This window comes from Macrobrachium nipponense, chromosome 34 (genome assembly GCF_015104395.2).
Source record: "Macrobrachium nipponense isolate FS-2020 chromosome 34, ASM1510439v2, whole genome shotgun sequence".
NCBI classification, from domain to species: domain Eukaryota; kingdom Metazoa; phylum Arthropoda; class Malacostraca; order Decapoda; family Palaemonidae; genus Macrobrachium; species Macrobrachium nipponense.
Genome location: NC_061095.1, coordinates 68,273,958 through 68,300,297, shown reverse-complemented (window position 1 = coordinate 68,300,297; position 26,340 = coordinate 68,273,958).

The window sequence follows — 26,340 nt, the reverse complement described above, 5'->3', positions numbered from 1 at the left end:
GGTACTTGGAGGTCGTCATCCAGCAACTGACCACCACAACGACAGTAACCAACAGCCTGAGATTGGAGCTACAGAAGCAAAAAGGAAGAAATGGACAAGAGAAGAAAATAAGGAAATATGGATATGCTACATCAGAAGCAACCCGACAGAGAGAGGATATAGAAGAAGGTTGGTCAACATCTGGAATGAGAGGAATAACAGCCCCCCAAACAGAGCAGAGGCTGGCAGACCAAGTAAGGAACATACAGAAAAAGAACTGGCTCTCCCCAACAGAAAGAGAAGAACTGGAAAGGGAAATGTAACACGACAGCGAATTACACGAAGACGAACTGAGAGATGATGCCACAGAAGACGACAGGGATGATGAGGTATCAAACAACGACACACGAAGAAACACCGACGAAATAACAGAGAGGACGGAATGGGTAGAAAAGATTAGACAATGGATGGAGCCAGATACAGAGAGAACAAAGATCCCCTCCATGAAAGCCTACAACACCAAGAAATTAAGGCAGAAAGCAAATGAGGTCAATGAAATAATGGGCATAATACACACCACCAGTATCACAGAAACAAATAACTTGGCATATGCATGAGCAAGATTAGTAGCAGAACTGATGGGGATTCGAACACCAACACCACCAGCACAACCAACCCAACAGAAACCAAAACAGCAACCTCCTTGGAAAAGGCGCCTGGAAAAGCAAATCATGGTGATGAGATCAGATTTGAGTAAACTGAAAGAGATGGCAGAAAAAAGGCTAAGAAGCAATAAAACAAGGGAGGAACTCAACGAGAAATACAAAGTACAAGAGAGGGGACTAAACAACACAATAGAAGATGTAAAACAGAGGCGTAAGGCCAAAGCACATAAGATCCAACGGTACATGAACAGGAATAAGGGATACCAACAGAACAAACTATTCGGAACTAACCAGAAAAGACTATACAGCCAACTAAGAGGGGAAGACAACCACTAAGAAATTCCTGCAGCCGAACCAACTAAGAGACTCTGGGAAAACATATGGAGCAATCTGGTATCACACAAAAACATGCAACATGGCTCCAGGAAGTCAAGGAAGAAAAAACAGGGAGAATAAAACAAAGATTCACAGAGATCACGACAGACACAGTCAGACACCAACTAAAGAAAATGCCAAACTGGAAAGCCCCAGGTCCCGATGAAGTCCATGGATACTGGCTCAAAAACTTCAAGGCCCTACACCCACGAATAGCAGAACAACTCCAGCATTGTATCTCAAATCAGCATGCACCCAAATGGATGACCACAGGAAGAACATCCTTAGCACAAAAAGACAAGAGTAAGGGAAATATAGCCAGTAACTACAGGCCTATCACCTGCCTACAAATAATGTGAAAGTTACTAACAGGTATCATCAGTGAAAGGCTATACAATTACTTAAAGGAGACAAACACCATCCCCCACCAACAGAAAGGATGCAGAAGGAAGTGTAGGGGCACAAAAGACCAGCTCCTCATAGACAAAATGGTAATGAAGAACAGTAGAAGAAGGAAAACCAACCTAAGCATGGCATGGATAGACTATAAGAAAGCCTTCGACATGATACCACACACATGGCTAATAGAATGCCTGAAAATATATGGGGCAGAGGAAAACACCATCAGCTTCCTCAAAAATACAATGCGCAACTGGAATACAATACTTACAAGCTCTGGAAGAAGACTAGCAGAGGTTAATATCAGGAGAGGGATCTTCCAGGACGACTCACTGTCCCCACTACTCTTCGTAGTAGCCATGATTCCCATGACAAAAGTACTACAGAAGATGGATACCGGGTACCAACTCAAGAAAAGAGGCAACAGAATCAACCATCTGATGTCCATGGACAACATCAAGCTGTATGGTAAGAGCATCAAGGAAATATGTACCCTAATCCAGACTGTAAGGATTGTATCTGGGGACATCAGGATGGAGTTTGGAATAGAAAAATGCGCCTTAGTCAACATACAAAAAGGCAAAGTAACGAGAACTGAAGGGATAAAGCTACCAGATGGGAGCAACATCAAGCACATAGATGAGACAGGATACAAATACCTGGGAATAATGGAAGGAGGGGATATAAAACACCGAGAGATGAAGGACACGATCAGGAAAGAATATATGCAGAGACTCAAGGCGATACGCAAGTCAAAACTCAACGCCGGAAATATGATAAAAGCCATAAACACATGGGCAGTGCCAGTAATCAGATACAGCGCAGGAATAGTGGAATGGACGAAGGCAGAACTCCGCAGCATAGATCAGAAGACCAGGAAACATATGACAATACACAAAGCACTACACCCAAGAGCAAATACGGACAGACAATACAAAACACGAAAGGAAGGAGGGAGAGCACTACTAAGTATAGAGGACTGCGTCAACATCTAGAACAGAGCACTGGGGCAATATCTGAAAACCAGTGAAGACGAGTGGCTAAAGAGTGCATGGGAAGAAGGACTAATAAAAGTAGACGAAGACCCAGAAATATACAGAGACAGGACAATGACAAACAGAACAGAGGACTGGCACAACAAACCAATGCACGGACTGTACATGAGACAGGCTACAGAACTAACAAGCGATGACACATGGCAATGGCTACAGAGGGGAGAGCTAAAGAAGGAAACTGAAGGAATGATAACAGCGGCACAAGATCAGACCCTAAGAACCAGATATATTCAAAGAACGATAGACGGATATAACATCTCTCCCATATGTAGGAAGTGCAATACGAAAAATAAAACCATAAACCACATAGCAAGCGAATGCCCGGCACTTGCACAGAACCAGTACAAAAAGAGGCATGATTCAGTGGCAAAAGCCCTCCACTGGAGCCTGTGCAAGAAACATCAGCTACCTTGCAGTAATAAGTGGTACGAGCACCAACCTGAAGGAGTGATAGAAAACGATCAGGCAAAGATCCTCTGGGACATTGGTATCAGAACGGATAGGGTGATACGTGCAAATAGACCAGACGTGACGTTGATTGACACAGTCAAGAAGAAAGTATCACTCATTGATGTCGCAATACCATGGGACACCAGAGTTGAAGAGAAAGAGAGGGAAAAAATGGATAAGTATCAAGATCTGAAAATAGAAATAAGAAGGATATGGGATATGCAAGTGGAAATCGTACCCATAATCATAGGAGCACTAGGCACGATCCCAAGATCCCTGAAAAGGAATCTAGAAAAACTAGACGCTGAAGTAGCTCCAAGACTCATGCAGAAGAGTGTGATCCTAGAAACGGCACACAGTAAGAAAAGAGATGGACTCCTAAGGAGACAGGATGCAACCCGGAACCTCACACTATAAATACCACCCAGTCGAATTGGAGGACTGTGATAGAGCAAAAAAAAAAAAAAAATGAATATAAAGATAATGATAATAATAATAATAATAGCACAAGAGAACGAATCAAATGGGACCAAAAATAAACAAAACTGCACATTTAGGGATACTTAAGATTTTGTGAGAAGTTAAGTTACAGAATGAAATAGTAATTCACAAAAAAGAAATAGGCAAAACGTTCCCCCCACCCCCCCCCCCAACCCCCCCCTAACCCCCAACACAAAAGATACTTAACTAAAAAAAAAAACTTAAAAATATATTTATAAAAACGAACACCTGTCAGTAAAAGAATAATGTATTAACACTCACCAAAACCGAGACGATGCAGAACTTCTGAAAAAAATGAAAAATTATTATTAGTATACGTATATGTTTGAATGAACTTTGAACAATGTTAATGTATATTACCATGTCTGAGGTGTACCTCATTTTTACTCTTTCTCCCTCACTCCATAAGCAAATAAATTCATTACATTTCAGAACGAAACTGACTTTGATTAATAATGAGACTCTGTCAGGCACTTGGAAATTAAAGGTAAAAATGTCACAACAATTTCATAAATCATTTACTCTGGTTTGTGTTAACAACAATTCTCAATTTATATCGAATTCTGGATTTCAAGTTATTTTAGTATATTTTCTTTCAATGTTCCTAAAGATAAAACTCATCAAAGGAGAGAGAGAGAGAGAGAGAGAGAGAGAGAGAGAGAGAGAGAGAGAGAGAGAGAGAGAGAGAGAGAGAGAGAGAGAGAGAGAGCGACTAATAACCAGCAAAGTCCGAGGCTTCTGGCTTTCAATAACAATTGATGTCCCAGAATATGAATCTTCATGAAAACCATTTATCATATTCAAGTGACAAAACTATTACTCCAGAATATCGCTATGAAAAACCTCTGAATTTCCCCAAAAATTAGATTATATCGAGAAGTGAAGAAATCTTTACAAGATGAATAATAAAATATGATTTCATTTGAGCAAAGATGATCGCGAATTGAATTCATATGTTAATCATTTCTTGTCACAGCTTTAAACTTCATTTATGATTAAAAGACTTTCTTATATACAAAGTGAAATGAGACAACATTCAATAGGTATTCAGGCACACTTTATATAATTTTGGTAATTTGAAGAAACACGTTCCTAACACCATAAGAAGAGAAAGAATTAAAAGAAAACCAGCTTTTTAAAATAAGTATATTAATTCCATATTCGGTGATCCTTTATTTTGTTTATGTTCTAAACAATTTAAATTATCTTTTTCGTATCCAGGACAAAAATCTATCGATACAAAGCCAATGGAGCTTCCCTCCTTCCTCCTGAATTTAATGAATTTCATTAACCGGCTGCCTATTTCAAGCACCAGTCCACTTCGAGACAAGAGTCGAAATAGACCAACCCAATAACCGAGAAGATGATTTGCAACGTCGTCCGCAGAATATTCAGCATTTATTTATTTTCCCTTCTCCTCCCCTCGTTAACAGTCTATTTCCATTCCATCTCATTCCGCCACGACCATTCCATTGCGTCTTAGTATTCGATTATCTTTGTTATCTTTCCCTTCCTTTCCCTCCTCCTGGTCCTGACTCTCTCTCTCTCTCTCTCTCTCTCTCTCTCTCTCTCTCTCTCTCTCTCTCTCTCTCTGTTTCCTGGTGTCTCTTCTTTCCTAGTATCTCTTGTTTCCTGCTGTCTCTTGTATCCTGATGTCTCTGTTTCTGGGGTGTCTCTGTTTCTGGGGTGTCTCTTGTTTCTGGTGTCTCTTGCTCCCTGGTGTCTCCTGTTTCATTGTATCTTGGTGTCTCCTGTTTCTTGGTGCTTCTTTTATCCCATTGTCTGTGACGCGTCGCAACAGACCAGCGGTTTCCAGATCTTCCAGGGAGGAGAAGATGGGCTTTTCATTACCTTCTCCTTTTTTATTGCTCTCGTGGAAGCGTTTTGATAATTCATCTTGCTTCGTTTAGCTCGATGCAATGTTGAGTGTGTGTGTGAAATTGATATCTATGTAGAGGTTCACTTCCCTCAGCTCTAAAAACTGTTCATACCATCTATCTCTCTTTTCCCTTACAATGATTTCCTCATGGTTTAATAAGCAAATTTCCTTTTTTTTATTAAACCTTCCTCTTACACCGGCTTTCAGAGTTTCATAGATCAATTGTCTCTTTATTTGAATTAATTTATTTAACAAGGCTGTTTTTTATCCTTGTTAAAAAATGGGCCGTCATGAAATTTTAATTTTCATACCGAACAAGAGCACCACAGGGACCTTGACTTGAAATTCGAACTTACAGAAAATATGGTGTTCATTAGAAAGTAGTAGGAGAAAATAATGGGAAATACAGATAGAGGAGATCGTTTATTTGAAAATACACATTAAAACAAATTAGCACATAAATTTATAAAAATGAAAGTAAATGACTAAAATAAAAGGGGCAGTAGGTTCCGGGTGAGTCTTGTATGTTGCAGGTACTTTCCCCATAAAGCGAGTGACCTTCTCGTCCACAGTTCATGCACTGACCTTCAAATGGCCTCGTTTTTGTTCACTTTTGTGCCCATTCTGTTCAATAACTGGGATTAACTCCTCCTTTCTTGGTAATTTATGGTTCTTCAGTGATTTCAGGCCGTATACCCTCCATCTTTTAAAGCAACCACCTTTCAACGCCGTCATTCTCTGGAATATTTTGCTCCTCTGCCGTCGACCATTATTAGCACTGGATGGAGAGATCGATTCAGTCCCTCGTGAAAAGGCCACGAGATTCATGAGGTGTCATTTAGGGAGAGAAAGGCCCAGGGTCACGATATAGACTGACAGACAAGAGGGGAAGAGTGTTAATGGAGAACAAATTTTAAACACACACACACAACAACAAAATACCTTATGTACATATGTCTGCCTGTCAGTTTATCTCGTGAGTCTTGGACGTTCCTTCTCCAAACAGTTCCTCATGAATCTCGTGGTGTTTACATCAGAGACTAAATGTACCTCTCTGTCCAGTGCTAATGGTCGGTGGCAAAGGAGTAAGGTATTCACAAATATATATATATATATATATATATATATATATATATATATATATATATATATATATATATATATATATATACATACACATTCTCCAACGCCTTCTAATTTTCCCAAAGCCAAGGAACACAACTCTGTCAATCAGAGCCACAAGGAGGAGGAGGAGAAGGAGCGATGACCATCTTCCTTCTGAATGAAAGTCAGGCAGTCGAAGTCACGTGACCTCCTCCTATCCACAACATCATTAATGTTCTGAAGGGAAGATTATTGACAATTTACAATGTACTTATCAAAAGATTAATTTAAAAAAGAGTTAAAGACAAAAATACAATTTAATCTAAAATCATCAAACTTTAAAACTATAGGAATCAATATTTTTAGTGTGAATATACATAGGAGGCATATTTTAAAATTCACTGTATTGTTGGTAGGTGCTTTGCCAGCACGGGCTCTTTTCTAATGGAAGGCCGTGGGTTATAGCAAGATGCTGAAAGGGTTAGGATGCCTGAGGTGGCCCCCTGGTTCAGCCAAGATACGAAATAAAGGCATATATAGTATATCGTAGTCAGAGTCAACATGAGAAGTCAAATGATTGCTGATTGAAGATTTAAATACAGAATTTAATGTAAATATTAATAGAAGGTGCAGAGGTCACGTCAGTAATGACAGGGATATTATTATTGGAGGGGAATAACGAAATAAAGATAAATAAAAGGAATATAGATACATTGATAACAGAGGAAGAGGAAGAAGAAGAGGAAGTGAGGAAATGAAAACTCGATGTAAAAATGGGGATGCGATAATCGAGAGTGAATGACATGAGGGGAAGACTGATAACGGATGTGGAAAGGATACTGGAATATCTGGTGATATAGGTAACCGATGGGGGGGGTTTTTTTTTACGCTTATATATAGTTATATAAGATAATTAATATATATATATAATATATAATAATATATAATACATAATAAATATATAGAAATAAATATATCAATTTTATATATATATAATTATATATAATATATATAATGATATAATTATACATATATATTATATCTACTTATTTCATGTAGACGGAAACAAAAAAAGGATTAAACGAGAATGGTTTTGCATATTGTTTGTGGTTGACAAACACCACCGACCTGCAAATAAAGAATAATACTTTCCAATTCAGGTTCGAATTATAGTCCTCCCCGCTACCCCACCCCAGACAAACTCTAAGCCCTTGATTTTTTTTTCTCTTATTTGAGAGAACAAACTGAGCAGAAATGATGGAATTTGCAAAAAGAACAATTATGTAAAACTTACCCTGACCGTTACTTACAATTCCTAACCAAGTCATGCAACGCAGAATTTTATATTACGCGAAATTGGAAGCTTAATTTAACACTGAACCGTAAATATAATCAAATCAGTGAAGTAAAAATGCTATGTAAAATATAAATAAAACTAGAAAACTAACAATAAAGGTTTAAAATCCACCATTTGGCACAACCTTGAATTCCCAAGGAGGTGGAGGAGCTATGCAAATTACATGAGTTGCCCAAAGTTATGCACCCCTGAGGTGGGCCACATCAGGTTTTATGTAAGACCTCCTGAGAGCTGTGGCTCTTGAAGTAAAATAAAATATTAAAATGAATAGTTGGAGGTTCTTTTGCGTTCACTGTTCAACAGGAATAAGAAATTGCAGGAAGCAGCGAGGTTTCCTGAGATAAAGGATTTTATTCGGCAGTTTAAGTGTGAATGCGGCATTCTCTCTCTCTCTCTCTCTCTCTCTCTCTCTCTCTCTCTCTCTCTCTCTCTCTCTCTCTCTCTCATTACGTATATATACAGGCACCATAATATTTCAGCGCATCGTCTGTTATATATATCACAGATATTCCAATATTCCTTTCCACGTCAGTTATCAGTCTTCTCTTCATCTCATTCTCTCTCGATTATCGTTTCCCCATTTTTGCATCGAGTTCTCTTTCCCTCACCTCTTCTTTTTCCTCTTCCTCTGTTATTGATAGATACATATTCCTTTTATTTATTATTCTATATTTCATTATTCCTTTCCAATGATATGTCCATGTCATTATGATTGATTATGGAATTTAGGGCATAGCCCAAGCGCTGCAGTATTATATGGTTAAATGAAATGAATTAGATGAATGAATACATGAATCAATTAAAACTTCTCACACAAATGACCAACTAAAACTGCAATTAAAAAACACCGAACGACACACAACAACCAGGACCAAGACGATCTCACATCACATATCAACCAAACCAAAACCATTCACTCTCACTGAAAACTACTCATACTGCAACCAAAGAATCCCACAGCCGAAGTCACGCAAACACACGCAAAACCAAATACATAAAAAAAAAAAAAAAAAAAAAAAAAAAAAAACCCTGGACATGCATACATCCATTCAAAAAACACCATTTAATCTTTATTAAAAACAGCAAACAAAATTTTTAATAATAATCAGGTACTTAAATGATGACTATGAACAAAAAAGTAAAAAATAAAATCAACATAAACATAAAATAAAATCACAAAAAATAAATCAACGAGTTAAAATTTGCCATCAATTAAAACTTCATAAAAATCCCCAATACATTTTAAAAAACTCACTAGTGCAGAAATATCTGCTTTGTCATCTAGAACATCGGCAAGAGATTTTCCATCAAGGTGGAATCTCTGCCTCTTCTCGTATTTACACAATGCACCAAGATGTGCTCCACTGATAAGGTTGCATTACACCTAACACATACTGGTGCACTGCCACCTTCTAAAATAAATTTATGGGTTAACCTAGTGTGCCCAATACGAAGTCGCCCCAAAACAATTTCTGTTCTCCTCTCTTTTTGAAAAGAAGAGGGCCATTTTTCAATGCTTTTCCTTATCTGCTTATTATTTTTTATTGTTGGCTAAGAGAGGGGAGGACCATCTCTCTTGCCATTTCCTCATGATGTACGACTTGATGGATCTCTTCATATCTATATGTGGCACTTTGGTTATCTGATACAAATTACTCACAGCCGCTTCCTTTGCATATCTGTCTGCCTCCTCATTCCCACGAATTCCAACATGAGCCGGGATCCAGCAGAAACATACCAATTTCCTGCGACACGAAATCCAAAAGAGCCACTCCTGGGCTTTTTGTATACCAGAGGATGAATTGTATACAGCTGCTTTAATGAATCTAATGCACTTTTTTGAGTCACTATATATTACAAATTTTTCTTATTCGAGTTTATGAATAATTTCTAAAGCTTTAACTAAAGCTGACAACTCTGCAGTGAATATGGAAGCTGACTCAGGCAATTTTGCCTCGTAAATTTCATTCCCATGCACAACTGCAACACCCAACTCCACTATCAGACTTTGATCCATCAGTGTAGATCTTTCACTTGTCCATCATGTTTACGGTCATGCTCCAGAAAATTCGCTTTTACCTCTTCCTCAGAATGTTGTTTTTTGTCTATTTTCTTAGAGCATAAGGAATCTTGGGAATAAGCCATGGGGTACAGAGGATGGTTTTACTTCTTCAACTTTTTTGGCGCTGAATGACCATGTCATTTAAAAAACATTCCAACTGCCTTATTTGAAAAGGTTTGGAAGATCTTTCACCAAATTTTTAGAGTCACACTCCTCTAAAATTTTCCGTGTGGGGTTGCTCTCGAGAGCTTTTTAGTCGCATGGTGTACCGCAACCCAAGCTCTTCTCTTCGCAGATCTAAAGGAAGTTCATGAGAGTCAATGTAGTACTCTCAACGGGAGATGTCCTAAAAGCACCTGTACATATCCTTAATCCCATATTATGTACTACATCCAATTCCTTTAACCTGGACTTGCAGGCAGATGAATATACCTGACAGCCATAGTCCAGTTTTGATTTACATAAGGAATCATACAGCTTCAATAAACTTTTCTTATCAGCTCCCCAGTCGAATCCCGATACCACACCTTTAAAATATGAGGGATTTTTTTAACCTTTGTTTTTAGAGTGTCAATGTGACTACGCCACGTTAACTTGCTGTCAAATATTATGCCCAAAAACTTTACTTCTTTTTTGTAAGGAATAAGACAATCCTTCAGTTTCAAATTTGGGATAGTTTCATTGCGGGTACATCTGTGAAACGAACGGCCACAGTTTTAGATGAAGAAATCGGAAACCATGTTCATCAGCCCATTTACTGATGACATTTATTGTCTTTTGCAAGTAGTTACAGGCTGATACAGCGTCGTATGTGGTGACATAGATGGCAAAGTCATCCACAAATAGCGAAGCCCTAACTGGAGCGGAAACAGATTTCACAATATTATCAATAGCAATGGCAAAGCAGGTACACTTAGTACGCTGCCTTGTGGGACACCTTCTTCCGTCTCATAACAAGAAGAAAACTTATTCCGGACTCTCACTCTAATATATCGGTCCCTTAAAAAGGAGTTGATAAAGTTTTATTTAACACATTGCCCCTGATTCCCATTTCATTGAGCCGTTTAACAATGCCAAATCGCCATGTTGTATCATAGGCTTTCTCCAGATCAAAAAATACCCCTACTGTTTGGCATTGATTGGAAAATCCCTGCTGAATCTGATTTTGATAGTCTCAGTAAAGGGTCCAAGGCTGAACGATTTTTCCTGAAGCCGAACTGAACAGAGGATAACAATCTGTTTTTCTCTAAATGCCACATTAGACGAGAGTTCACCATTTTCTCAAATAATTTACAGACACAGCTTGTTAGTGAAATTGGTCTGTAACTAGTGGGCTGATATGGATCTTTGTTTGGCTTTATGACTGGAACTACTATGGCTATCTTCCAAGATGGGGGAATGATGCCCGTTTCCCAGACCTTATTGAGTATTTTCATTAGATATATTTTAGCATGTTCTGGAAGATGTTTAATCATGTTGTAGGTTATGTTATCTGCACCAGGGGCTGTGACTCACAAGAGAGAGAGCCTCTCGTAGTTCCCTTAGTGAGAACTTAGCATTATATGCTTCATTATTTTCAGTGTTAAATCTAATTGACACCTTGGCATTTCGAATCTTACTGACTGTGGTGTGTAATTTTTGGAGCTTGATATGTCAGCAAAATGCTCACCAAAAAAATTTTTCTGCAACATCAGCTGGATTTGAAATAACACATCATTGATTTTTAGAGTAGGAGCAGGTGATGGAACAAATTTCCCACTTAGCTTTTTAATCTTTTTTCCATACTAATCTTTCTGGTGTTTTAGAATTGATACCATTTATATAGTGGAGCCAAGATTCCTTTTTAGCTTTTCTAATATATTTTCTTTGTTTGGCTAAGGCCCGTTGGTATGTAGTTTTCGTTGTTCCTGAGGGTTTTGCCTTGAATTGCCTATAGCATTTTCTCACTATTCTTCGCAGTCTGCCACAGGTTTGGTCCCACCAGGGAAACTGCAGGCCTGCTTGGTTTACCCTTTGTTTTTGGGATATATTTCTCGGCATTATCCAATATAGTTGCGGTCCAATAATCAATATGCATCTAAGTGTGACTCAAATGACTCTACTTCCTGATGTAATTGAAAGCTTCCTTCATACTTTCCTCCATCTGCTTCATTTTCTTTCCACTTTATAGGAGATTCAGAAGGTATGTTTCTAGCATACTTTAAATGTATGGGAAAGTGATCACACTTCCGTGCAAAAGTTCATCTACAGACCAGTTGAAGTCCAAGTGGACTGCAGGTGAACAAATGCTTAAATCTATGCTGAAAAGACATTTGGTGTAAATGTTATGAAACGTCATTGAAACCATCATTGTAAAGAGAGAGATCATTATTTAAGATAAAAATCATCGATGGTTCTAACCTATAGCATTCAAGGTATCACCTCCCCATAGACTATTATGGGCATTAAAACTCTCACCCAGTAGTAAGAAAGGAGGAGTAGTTGATTAGCTAGTGCCTGAATATCATTCAAAGTAATTTCTGACCTAGGTGGGAGGTAAATAGAGCAAATAGTAATCTCTTTTTTCAAAGCATGCTCGAATGGCGACTGCTTGTAGGTTTGTGTTCAAAGGAACACTTGTATGTTTGCAAAGACTTTTTAACAATATTGCAACCCCCCCATGAGCTCGATCACCATCTCTGGGGTTCATCACAAACATTTTATAATTTAATCCTGGATTGTATAATGAGTTGCCTAACTTAGTTTTCTTGAAGCAAACTACATCTGATCATGATGGTTTCAACAGTAATTTTAACTCTTCAGAACGAGTCCTAAGGCCTTTGCAATTCCATTGCAAGATATTAAATTGGAATTTTAACTTTGATTCTTGTCCCAGCCAAGTCATTATTTAGCTGGGTTTTCAAAGTAACACAGCTGAATGTTTTTGGATTTGAAAGTCTCTTGAGTCTGCTGCCTGGGAGACTTTTATTTTTATTAGATGAGGGGAAGTTTGAACATTTTTCCTGCATCCTGTTTCTTCAGTTTGAGATTAGATTTATCTAAATTTTTAACTGTATTTAGTGAGTCAGCAGTTTTTCCCTCCATTTCAGAAGTAGCTGTTTCTGCATATGATGAGGGGAGGTCTGTCACACTTAAATTTGAGCAGGACCGAGACATCTTTTCCAATGGCTTTGAGGTTGATAATGGCTGGAAGGGGTCATCAAGTGGATTGAATCTATTGGAAATTGGAGTTTTAAACTCTAGGAGAGGCTGTTCTACATTTCTTTGACTTTGGGGGGTGACTGAAAACTGTCATAAGATTTGTTAAGATTTCCTCTAGATTTTATTTTTTTCTTTGGGCTTAACCGAAGAGCTCAACTCTGAGACAGCATTTGCTTGCAGGTCAGGGAGAGGTTCATCAATCACAAGCTTTTAACCACTTTACTTTGAAGTTCATTACATTCCACAGAAAGTTGAAATATCCTGAGAGGGTGTGTTATTTTTTAATGATGGGTTTAGCTTGCTGATGGAAGGCATTATTTCCCATAACAGTGGAAGCAAATGAGGATCCAGCACTTTTGTTAGCACCCTCGAACCAAGCGTTTGGCTTCTCCTATGCTGATAAAGTTATTATGAGCAGTGTTTACAACTTCTTGTTGAAAATATATTGAGGACAGCCCCTCCAATTGGGAGAATGATTGCCAGCACAGTGGAGACAGTATTTATCAGCTGTGCATTGTCCTTTACATGTTCACCAGAGACACAAAGCACTTTCCCTGGTTTTGTACAAGAGTTTGATACGTGACCATATTCAAAGCATTTATAACACTGGGTTGGCGATATTTAAATGGCTTAACCCAAACCCGAGAGTGGTCTATATCAATATATTCGGTAAGTAGGAGCAGGTGAAAGTCAATTCAATGGCATGCTGAGTGCCTTTCAATTTTCTAATTTTAATGACATAAGTAGGACACATTTTTAATATTTTCCTCCTCTTCAAACTCATATAGGTCTCTGCTATAAAACTATACACCCCGTTTAATGTTAAATGATCGATGAGGAGATACAGCTAAAATATTACCATCTTCAGTTGGTTGGAATTTTGATAGCATCTTAATCTGAATATCGTATTAGCTTTGATCAAGACTCCTTTACCATATCTTTTAATATTGCCTTTAGGAATGGCACCAATCTTCCTCTGTAAATACTTTGCATGCTGTTAGAAAGTTTTCTTTGCCCTGTTGTAATTTGCAACATGCCAAATCAATTTTGGGTCATCTTTTGCCAGGTGTTTTTGGCTATCAACCTCAAATTTGCTGGGCACATGTCTCTCATCCTCTTCAAATTGTTTATATTAAACAACTTCGCATGGCAAACTGAACCAAAGACATTTTTACCATCAAGATTTTCTAGAGCTTTGGAGCATATTCAGCTTTGCAAAAGGTTTATGTAGCTTTCATAAGAGATGGGACTTTTAAACAATTCGTAATTTATTCTATCTACCTTGCCAAACTGTTTCATGTAATTATGTAATATGTCAAAATCGACTTTATCACTTATATTACTACAATATACAACTCTTAGATTTTCATTTACACCACCAGTATTTACACCCTGGTGTCCCGGTGTTTGGTCGAGTGGAGAGCCTAATGCGGAATCCTTAATCAGGCGAGAGTCATCAACAGAGGGGGTTAAATAAAAATCCATCAGACTATGGTGTGAACATTCGTCCAGGTTGGCCCCATACCCACCATCGAGCCACAATTAGAGGGCGATATAGCACCCTAGGAGTCCTACCCAGATATACACCCAACACCCAGTGCCTTGAGGGTCGTCAGTCCGTCGAGATCAGACCCAGCACTGAGTGCAGAGTTTAACATAAAAGTTTCCCCTCGCTCGACACGTCAGGTACTCCAGTTCTACGGGTGAGGAGGAATGCCGTCCAACCTCACCCTCCATCAAATCAGAAGGATTGTCAAAGCTTGGCCAAGTCCATTCAAAAGTCGTCGACAAAAGCAGTCCAAAAAACGGTCAAAATTTAGAGGTTGGAGAGAAGGGTTCAGGAAAGAAAGAAAAGAGAGAAGGATTAAAAGTGAGAGAGAAAGGGTTGTAGGATGTTCCGTCAGGACCCGGGGCACCTATAGGAATGCACGAACATCTCATAGAAGCCAGGGTCCCTTATCCCCTCACCACTAGAAGGAGTCCTACTCGAGGGGTCCATGTCATAACTGATGTGACCTCTGTTTCTTATATTAATACTTAGATTAAATTCTGTATCTAAGTCTTCTATCAGAAATCATTTCACCTCATATGTTGACTCGATGCACAACATAATTTTTATAACATCTATGTCTTCATTTTGTCTATTGCTTGGTCCAAGGGTCCACATCAGGCGTCTTGACCCTTTCAGCATCTTACTAAATTTACAGGCTTCCATAGGAAAAGAGTCCGTGCTGGCATAAAGCCAACCAACAGTACAGCGAAATCTGTAACACGTGTCTAAGTATATTCACAAGAAATGTAAAGATAAAGATAAATTAAATTAAGGTGTAAAGAAACATCCACATCCACATATCAAGTGACAGACAGTTCCATAAAACATTTCTGATGTCGTATTGCATTCCCAGCCCTCCCCCCGGCCCCCTTCGGACGCTTTCATCGGAAAATACTTTGTTCCTCTTACAAGTCCATTCGTTTGTACTGTCGAGGATAAATGAAAATGTGTGTGCGCGAAAAGGCAGTTGATTTTGAGGAAATAGAATAAAAGGAAATTGAATCGCAAAACAAAATGTCAAGTTAGATACAATAAATATTTTTAATCACACATTTAATATCGAAAAGCAGAGTGAATTAAAATTAATATTTTGTAGGATTAAATGATTCTATGAAAAGGATTTTTTTTATTTGGTATGATAAAGTTATTGACTTTGAGGAAATAGACTAATAGGAAGTTGAATTGCATAGCCAAAAGTCAAGCTGGATGGAATAGATGCTTTTATTAATCACATACTTACAATCGAAAAGTACGATAAAATAAAATCAACAGGTCGCTGAATAATAAAACAAAAACTGCCCATGACCAACAGAACACGAATGTTCCACGGCTGACAGATTTCATATAATCGTCAATATTGATATTGGATGAAACTATTTGTTTTTATTGAAAAGTCTTCTGCCTGAATTGAGGATAATAGCGTCGATGGATGTCAACACCTGTCATGGCTGCCGACTCTTGTTTTAGGGAAAACCGGCGTAAATGAAAAATAAATAAATAAATAAATAAATAAAACATTATAGGCTGGTCTCCTTGACGCAGATATTGGACAAACGTATCAAAGTTGTTAATGGATGTGATATTTTGCATGCTCATTGTTACATTTCCATTTTTACGTTGCAAGTATCGTAAAGTTATTCACTTTATAAATGCATTCAAACATAAACACGCATACATACAGACACATGAACACACACTGGCATATATATATATATATATAGATATATATATATATATATATATATATATATATATATATATATATATATATATATATATATATATATATTATACATAACTTATCAACCTCACCTTTATGGAAGCAAATTGTGGAAGTTGAAAATGATTTAAAATGACATTAAGATAAATTGTGTACTTAGTACAAATGGCATAAGAAGTATGGATGAATGAAAGGGTGATATAAATTTATTTATTTATTTACTTATTTATCCCCCCTTTTTTTTTTTTTTTATTTAATTGTTTATTTATGTAAGAATCGCATTATAAAGTAAACACGAAATAGAATCTTCAAAATATCGACTTCGTAAAGCAAGAGAAAGATTCATTCCACGACGCATCATATATAAGAGCTCCAAGACTCCTCCCTAACAACGCCCCCCCTCCCCCCCTGCCCCCCCTCCCCCCCACCTCCTCCCCCCACCACCCCACAAAACCCTCCCCCACATCATCGTTTATGCTCCAACTCTTGGAAACTTTTTCTCCAGAAGGGTGAAAATAAAGTTCGTTATTTTCTGCCCGAAGTCCTTCAAGATGTCGGTTGGTGAAATGAAAACATTTATCTCCTATATCTTTATATGGAAACTTTACCCTGAAAGGATTTTGTTCTGGAGCGTCAGGACTTTATTGTTCCTGGAAGAGGTAATTGAGTTTTATCATTTCTTCAGAAGGAAAGAAAGAAATTTAACGATTTTATTATTATTATTTTGAGTAGAAACTTTATCAGAATCTTGTCCCATATACCTTTGGAGAGTGGGTGGGAGTAGTTATGGGAGTGATTGGAGGTATGGGAGTAGTTGGGCAAGTGAATGGGAGTATGAGAGGTAGTTGGGGGAGTGATTTGGGGTATGGGCTTAGTAGATGTGAGTGATTGGAGGTATGGGAGTAGTTGGGGAAGATATTGGTAGTAGTGTTGAGAGTGGATGATAGTTGTGTGAGTGCCTATTACGGGCTGCTCAGTGAGCAAGAGCCCGTGCTGACACAAGGTCAGCTTAATCAACAACAAGTGTGCGTGGATGGGAGTAGTTGGTGGAGTGATTGGGAGAATGGAGGTATTGTAGGAGTGAATGGGAGTATGGGAGTAGTGATTGGGGGCATGGGCGTAGATGTGGGGAGTGATTGGAGGTAAGGGAAGCAGTTGTGTGGGAGTGATTTGGGAGGTGTAAGGGGAAGGCAGTTGTGGGAGGAGTGGATGGGAGTATTTGTTGGGATCTGTGTTGGGAGTGGATGGGAGTAGTTGGGGAGTAGTTGGGGGAGTGATTGGAGGCATGGGAGTCTTTTGGGTGAGTGGATGGGAGTATGGGATCTGTGTTGGGAGTGGACGGGAGTAGTTGGGGAGTAGATGGGAGGGAGTGCATGGAGTAGTTGGGGGAGTGAATTGGAGTAGTTGTGGTGAGTAGGTGGGAATAGTGAAGGATAGTGGATGGGGGTAGAGGAAGGAGTGAAAGAGTATGAGTAAAAATATAAGCTTATCATCCTCTCAGCCAATAAATCAGGTTACACGATTTCATCCAGTTAATCCAAAAGGCCGAAATATTGTTTTTGTTATTTCCTATTCTTTGGAAACAAAAATCTGTAAACAGGAGACGTTTCTACCTGGAAATAATACAAGAAATGATTCATCAGAAGAGCGAGATTATGGATTTGGGAAAATGGCATTTATATATATATATGTATAATATATATATATTATTATATATATATAGATATATATATATATTATATATAATATTTATATATTATATATATATATAATATATTATATTATATATATATATATATATATCTGTTTCATTCGGTATATCATAGACTGTATAAACCACATTTACGTATATTGTTATATATTTAACGTGTGTTGTGTTTGTGTGTGTGTGTGTGTGTGTGTGTGTGTGTGTTGGCATAGCAAGAACCATCATGCAAGGTTCTCGAAGCTCGTGAAATTATTTTTACAAAGAATCCAACAATCCATTCATTGTCAAGGGAAAGGATTCCGAGGATGGACGAGAAATAATCACAAAACTTAACCATGAAAACCTGATCCCTGCCTTAAAGAAAGGACGTAAATCCCTAATGAATACCCTGAGAACAAAGGGTCCTAATGAATCTCCCTGAAACCAACGAACCTGTTAATTTTCAAGTTATTTAATTGGCCGTCCAGGCGGTTTTTGGAGGGGTCGACGTCTCTTCAATATTCTCTTAGAGAGTCTTCATCAAGTCTTTTCTATTCGAATTAGTCCATAAAAATGGAGGAATTAATTTATCTTAATTAATATAACGTTTCTTACAATAAAGAATCCTTCAGGTTTACTATAGACGATTAAAATATATACTACAGCCTAAAATATTGGATCATATTCAGCTCTGGTAACTGCATCTGAATTTGATGAACTGAAATATATCTCTAATTATCTTTCTTCGGAACTGATTGAACTAAAATGTTTGACTGGGTTCGATTCCTGCTACGGAAGGTAAGGAAGGTTTCTTCAGTTTGACCCCACTATGGAGGTTTAAGGCTTCTAGTGAGGAAATAAGAGTAGCTAACGTGGTTATTTCTATTATGAATATGTTGCAATTGATGAAGTGACCAGTAAATTCTCTCTCTCTCTCCTCTCTCTCTCTCTCTCTATCTCTCTCTCTCTCTCTAATACACAACACACACACACACACACACACACACGCAGAAAACACTTGTCGACGTATAGCTTGAGATATGAGGCCATTCCAGGCCGACTGGTGGAGGAAATAAGGAAAGGAACTCCATCTATTGAGGTGAATGACTCCCTCACCAAGTTATATTGGAAGGAAATGAAGGCTCCATCACTCTCCCTGCTACACACCGCCATATTGTTTGGTTAAGGAACCCGGAAATGGGATCGTCTTTCCCTGGACGACTATAATAGGACTTTTTTCTAAAATGTCTAAAAGATTTTCCTATTCTAATTCTGTTGCTTGTTCTTGCAGTAATGTAGTTTTTTTTTCTGTTTTAAGATATTTGGAAAAGTATTCTTTATATTATCTATTTATCATGATATTTTTTTTTTATCTTTTTCTCGAGTCTTCTTCATGCAAATCCAAACTGAGCAGGGGTCCTTAAGCAAAGAACATTTACTCAGACACAGATTTCCTGTCACGAGAGATTATCCAGGAAGTCGACTGACACGATTGATGACAGAGAGACGTCGCTGAAAGTGGCAAACTACAGGCACTTCAGAAGTTTGTCATTGAGTTTGTTCACCCTCAGTTCCACAGGAAAACTTAAAGAGAAGAAGAGAGGAGAAAGAGAGAGAGAGAAAGAGAGAGAGATGAGAGAGAGAGACGAGAGAGAGAGATAGAGAAGAGAGAAGAGAAATTATTATTGTTAGGGTCCACTGTTTATATAAATGAACATAATGGTATACTGCTGAAATATCAAAAAAAAAGTATGAATAAATAGATAAAATGCTCGTATGATATTCTTGTTGAAGTTTCATAAACAGAGAAGAGAGGAGAGAGAGATGAGAGAGAGACGAGAGAGAGAGAGAGAGAGAGAGAGAGAGAGAGACGAGAAAATGACATTTATGCAAAAGGGGGCTTGACAAATTACCTGTTTCCCTCTCCAGCCGCGTCCTTGCTATCACATTTTAGGGGAGAACTAAATTATTATTCCTTTCACGGATGCTACGATATTATAAAATGTCCAAGTATGTAACCTTGCATGTATTAAAAATATAGGAATGTGGATGTATGTAGATGTATGAAGAGTAAAAACAACAGAAAGGATAATAAGCAAAGACGCCTGCCTTGTTAAGTTGCTAGATTTGATGCCTTCCTATTGGCGGACTAATTCAACCGAGAACAGAACAGCAGCCATTAGTTTCTGTTTATGGCTTTGTCAGAAATGACAAAAAGTGGGCTGTGGGAACCTGTGACACCTTTTTTTTTTTTGTTTTTTTTTTTTTTTTTTTTTTTTTTTTTTTTTTTTTTTTTTTTTTTTTTTTTTTTTTTTTTTTTTTTTTTGGTGTGGTGTTTGGAGGCTAATGGAGTGCTGTGTGTCATTTGACATGAAGGAATAATGAAAAACTTCTAAGCAGACCTTGTGGGGTTGTTTTTCCTATAGATTACTTTTTCTCCTGCTCAGAAAAGTTTCTGTTCCTTTTATTTTTCCGCTTCTCAGCAGAGAGGGAATTCTCCTCACTTCTCAGGCCTCCTCTGATACCTGCCAAGAGTACAGGTCCCCAAGTTACACAGCTGAGATGGCGATACCCTGATTAGACCATTCACTGTGTCTTGTTCTTTTTCATGTCAACATTTGGCTTTAGGATTCCTTCTGTAATCTCTTTCTTATTCACCAGATAATTGAAGCTGCAAGATAGTTTGTACAGCTTACTAGGTGCTTAGAGAACCTTCCAAGATTATCATTACACTGGTCTATGCCATTTTTAATTTCCTTGTTAAAAGCATTTTCGATTATGCTTCCCGTCAAACTGACACAGTTACTCTGAAGGCTTAAACTTCGCTGTAGTTTGGGCGGCCGTTTTAGAGAACAACTTCCACAGTTACCTTTCACTATCCCGCCCCTCAAGAGACAGTTATAGTGTGATTAAGGAACCCAAAGAAAGTCATTTATCCGGACCTGCTATCCAAAAGTATATTCAAAATGACAAACTTCTCATCTTACAAACAAAAAACAGTAGTTTGGTCTGTCGGTCTGGTGTCTGCAAGCACTTTTTTAACAGCTTGACGGACCAATTTATTAGCATTAGGGTGAAGAGAGACTCAGGGTCTTTCCCTACTCAGTTACTACCTAACTAACAAGACAAGAAGCCATTTTCAAATCGTTGCTGAATATGGTAAGATAAGATACGGTGAAAATGACATTCGGGAAAACTACCACCGCTCGGTTGGTAGTTGACGGCAAACACTGAATTGTGAAGTCTTACGTCCTGACAAGTAGGGCAGCTACAACAACATAGGAAATAACAAGAAAAGGAAATAAAAGTTCGAGCGTCAGCTCGGCAAAAAAAAAACACCGGTGTTAGATAACTGTTACTTTTCTGTTTCGAGTACAGTCACCCGGCCTCACCGCCGCGGTTACCACCGGCCCCGATATCTAGTTGCTAGAAACTTGATTAGGCAAATTCCGCCTCCTCTTAGGCAGCAAAGCTGCTCAAGAAAGAAATTTCGGTAAAATTACAAAGTTTCAACCATTATGGGAAAACTGGAATAAAAAATAGATTTGTTGCATCAGAAATAATGTAGTTCCAACGGATTTAACATTTATTTTGACTGCAACCATCCGATTTAGAGATTTACTATGTAATTGGAGTTAAAAAAACGAGTTTTTCCACCAGAAAAGGTAAATGTCCAGGAGAAGGCCGCACCCGTTTTTCAAGTATTAACGACGAAAAACGGCAAAAAACGACCAGATTGGTGTTGCACATCGCATAGAAACATGAGGAAATGAATAAAAAAGAAACTTAAGAGTTACTCTTACACACAAAATCTGAGCATAACCAAGACTACTTCAATTATGGGGGATCCCAGTGGGAAGCGGTTTTTGGTTGTGGGGGGGGGGGAGGGGAGGAGGATAAAAGTGATTTTCGGGGCACTACCGAACCTAATACAACCACCTAACCTTACCTAGGGCACTGTACCCCTACCTAGGCTTAGCGGGGGGTTCCGCCCCCCCTGCCCCCCCTGCGACCCCCCCTTAGGCCACAGTGATTTTCGGGGCACTACCGAACCTAATACAACCACCTAACATTACCTAGGGCACTGTACCCCTACCTAGGCCTAGCGGGGCCCCCCCTGCGACCCCCCTTAAGGCCACTACCTAACATCCATCAAACCAAATCCAAAGTGATGGTACTGCTGTATACATCGTTATACTACCACAATTATAATATACTCTATAAATTAATGAAGCTTACCTTAAACTGTTGATTGATAAAGATGTGCTGCTGCTTTGAGGAAACGTGAAGCCGTTGCAAGGTTCCCTGACATGCAACTTAAAGTAGGAAGTGGCCAGGCACCCGACGACCACATTGCACTGCAAACAATTTGTAGGAAATCGAATGTCTGTCAAAATTAATGCCAGAAGGGCCAGCCACTTCCTTTGCGATAGGTACAGGAAGACAAAATGCCGTTTTTTGCTTCATTATTCACGTATTCAGTCAAACAAGGATACCAGTGGACACTAGACAGGTAACTTTTTTACTCCGCAGAAATACAAGTGAAACTTAGTTTTCGACTAAAGTCGTTCGTAATTGGTTATGAAACCAATGACGTCATAACGATGTCACACCTCTCAGCCAATAATGAGGTAACTGGAACTGCTTTTGTTTGCGTAAGAAAGTAAGTTAGAGGGCTCATTAAAAGTAAACATTACCGTAGAGGAAACACCTCTCCCGACTTAGGAAAAATTCGAGGTAAAAACTTAATATTTTTTTATCTGTAAGTATGCATTAGCGACAATAATGTATTGAGAAGAAGTGTTTTGTTATCACGTGCTTTTACTCGGGAAAAATATCAAGTATAATAGATTTCCCATAATGGTTGAAACTGTAATAATACCGAAATTTCAGGTTAACAACAACAAACACCAACTAGACCTCTGTCCCTCCTACTTACTCAGGCAATCTCTCTTCTCTTCTCTCTTCCCTCATTTTCGTGTGCCATTTTGTGCAGATCCTTTTGTGAAATAAGAGTCAACAGCTTCATTTCAATCTACTTCTCTCTAATTTCTGAAAGAGTTTACAAAGTCAGCCCAGGATCAATCAGGTTCACCATCAGATTTAGTCTGCTCTATTACCTGTGTTGCTGTGATTTGGGACATCGCAGGCTTTTCGACAGGCACTTAAACTCTTGAAACGAAACGAAAGCAATCAAACCCATTCCCTCAGAGATTGGTTTCTGTCTCTTCACTTCTGGTTCAAGAGGCATTGGGTTTGAAGATCTGTAGTCACTTGTCTTGCAATGAGCTTTAGGGTTTTAGATGTTGTGTTTCAGTGACCTCCTGTTCCCTGGCACAAGGGGTAGATAAAGCTTGCCGCTACCTTCACTGGGCAATGAAAGCGGTAGACTGATTGCCCATAAACACAGATAATTCTTGTAATTTCTTTCTAACTTTTTTTTACTTTTTGCAGTCCTTGTTAAGTCTTGACGACTGAGGCCACATCAGCACATCCTTATACTTCTTCTTCTGGGTAAGGTTCCTTCAAGAGAGAGACTCCCGAAATGTGTGCAATTGAAGGAACAGCAACAAAAAGTTTTTAATTCGTTCGGCAACACTTCACTCAGACCCCACTCCGGACACTAGCACAAGGTACTGAAGGGCGGGGTGGGTGGGTGGTGGAGCCTCTCAGACAGTGGACGAAAGACTCGTTCTGAGGGGTAGCAAAAATGTGTCTTGATAAAAAGGCACACTGTGAAATGTGCCTTTATACATAATATAAAAAATGCTTGAATAATGAACCAACATCAGCATAGGAGTATAATACGTATTGAAAATTTTTATTTCAAAGTCGTAATATTCTAGCCATGATCAATTTGCCGTAGTTATTTCCTTTGTCGTCCAATAAATTCTTTTGAGCTGATTCCGTGAGGTGATATTTTGCCATTTCAGTATTGCTGCAACATCCGATCATATCCATTGGCATTTTACATATAAGTTTATTTGGGTTGTTCAGTTGTTTCAGCTCTGCCTCTCCCTCCTCTGTCGCCTGTCATTTATTTTTCGTGTTTTGATTATTACAGTAATAAATGTATGACGGATGTATGCATACAGTGTGACAATGGATTATGTAAGCAAATGAGTTCTGAGCAGTATACACCTTCACATAAACGTATCAAAAACACTTACCACATAATATGCTGTATGATCTGACAAGTATCAACATCAGCTATCAAGGTACTCATGTATGCATACATAGGCCTGCCTGTTCACACTTATACAGTATTAAGGTTCAGAAATTGTTGGGTGAAACCTATGTATGAATATCTAATTCTAAGGAAATTTTGGTATAAAAAGACACTAAAACTTAACAATCAATCTCGATATTATTAATTAATAGTTTTCAAACTCACGACTTCACGACTTCACAGGAAGACTGACTGATTCATTTGTATGAGTAACTGTGGTCACCCACGATAAAAAAGAGACCAGTTAGAATCCCGTTACAGGGCGTCATCTTGAAATCAACGAACTCAAGCACATCATACATAAATTCAAAATTATTATATAATCATATAATCGTCGATATAATCCAATTGATTGCTAATTATTTTACACTTGACCACAAAACAAGACAACTAACTGGATTTTGCTCTGTTTTTTCTTTCTGGAAGTGTTGAAATAACTGTGGTATTAAATTGAACTCTCTCTCTCTCTCTCTCTCTCTCTCTCCCCAGGTGTAAGGGAAAGCTGATAATCAGCCCCTCAAAAGGGCTTTGGAGCGTCATTCGGAAAGAAAGAGATCTGGAGATCTGAGGTTCCTAAGGACGTGGCTTCTTCCCCCAGGGAATACTATTGTGTTCGTCTTCCTCCAGGTGAGGAGGGATTGCTCCGATATTATTATTATTATTATTATTATTATTATTATTATTATTATTATTATTATTAATAGTACATGGTATGGCATACTTTTTGGTGATTGTAGTACTCTTACTATGAGTAGAATTATCATAGTTTTTTAGTAGAAGTAATTTATGATATGGCATTAATTTATATATATCATTATTATCACTATGAATAATAGTAGTAGTATATAATAAGGTAGTGATTGTAGTGGTGATTTTATTAGTATTATCATTATTGATAGAAATATAGCATTTTTGGGTATATGCATATATATATATGCCTGATGAGAAGTTCCGATGAGTCATAACATCTCCCGAGGTAAATGAAGCCTTCAATATGTCCACCAATTCCCTCTGAAGTCTCCCCTCAAGGGGAAGAAGAACGCTGCTATGACGGGAAAGAGAAGGATCCCCTCCCTGAGGATGTTTGTGTCTGTGGCGTAAAATGGATCCTTTCACTAAACAAAAACATTATTAGGAATGCTTCGCATTTTAGTTGTCTTGGAAAGTAAGTTTAAAATAGGATATCTGGTTGAACTAGATTAGGCCTAGTCGATGATACGTTCTAATTCAGGCTTCTCTCTCTGTGATTACGAATGGCAGAAAAGAATAAGACATGGTGGGACCCACCTCAGGGGTGCATAACTTTGGGTAACTCATGTAATTTACATAGCTCCACCACCGTCTTGGGAATTCAAGGTTGTGTCAAATGGTGGATTTGACACAACACTATTGTGTTTTTATTTTCATAATTTTTAATCTTATCTGCAATTTTGTATCAAGTATCTTCATTTCACTGATACTTTTTTCCTAATTCAGCTGCGACTCTCGTGATATGATTTATATTATTCATAGACATTAAGCAAAACAACATTTCATCATATGATTCACTAAACCTTGGGAACGTCATGTAGACTAAGGAATTATCATAATTGATAATCGTTTCCGCCTTATCAAGAGTTCAACTTTGTCTGCTTATCTTTTTGTTTTTCAACTCAAGGCCCATATTCGAATCTTTCTGAATAAAGAAAAATACGTTTGTGTAAGTTTTATTACATACATTCAGAGACTCACTAAAACAGCCATTCTTGTCTCTGCAAGAGGCCACTGACTCCGTCCAAAGTCTAGTTAGCGGCGGACATCAAGTTTGGAAATCAATCGATAAGTAAAATTTGGTCAGACACTTCAACGTTTCAAGTTAATCTATTTGTAAAGTTAAAGAAAAATGTAACTGAATTGGTAAAATATAAAACAAACGCAACCAAACTAAAAACAAGTCCTTCGGGCACTGTGAGAGCTGTTAATCAGCTCAGTGGTCTGGTAAAATAATTTTGTTAGTTTTAATTTAACAAAAAATTCATAATCTTTGAATTCGTCACACTATAAAATCCAGTGCGGAGAAGATTGTCTGCTGAGGCTTCCGTGAGATATCTCTCGGCGTCAGAGAAGGAATGTCAATGGGACCTCT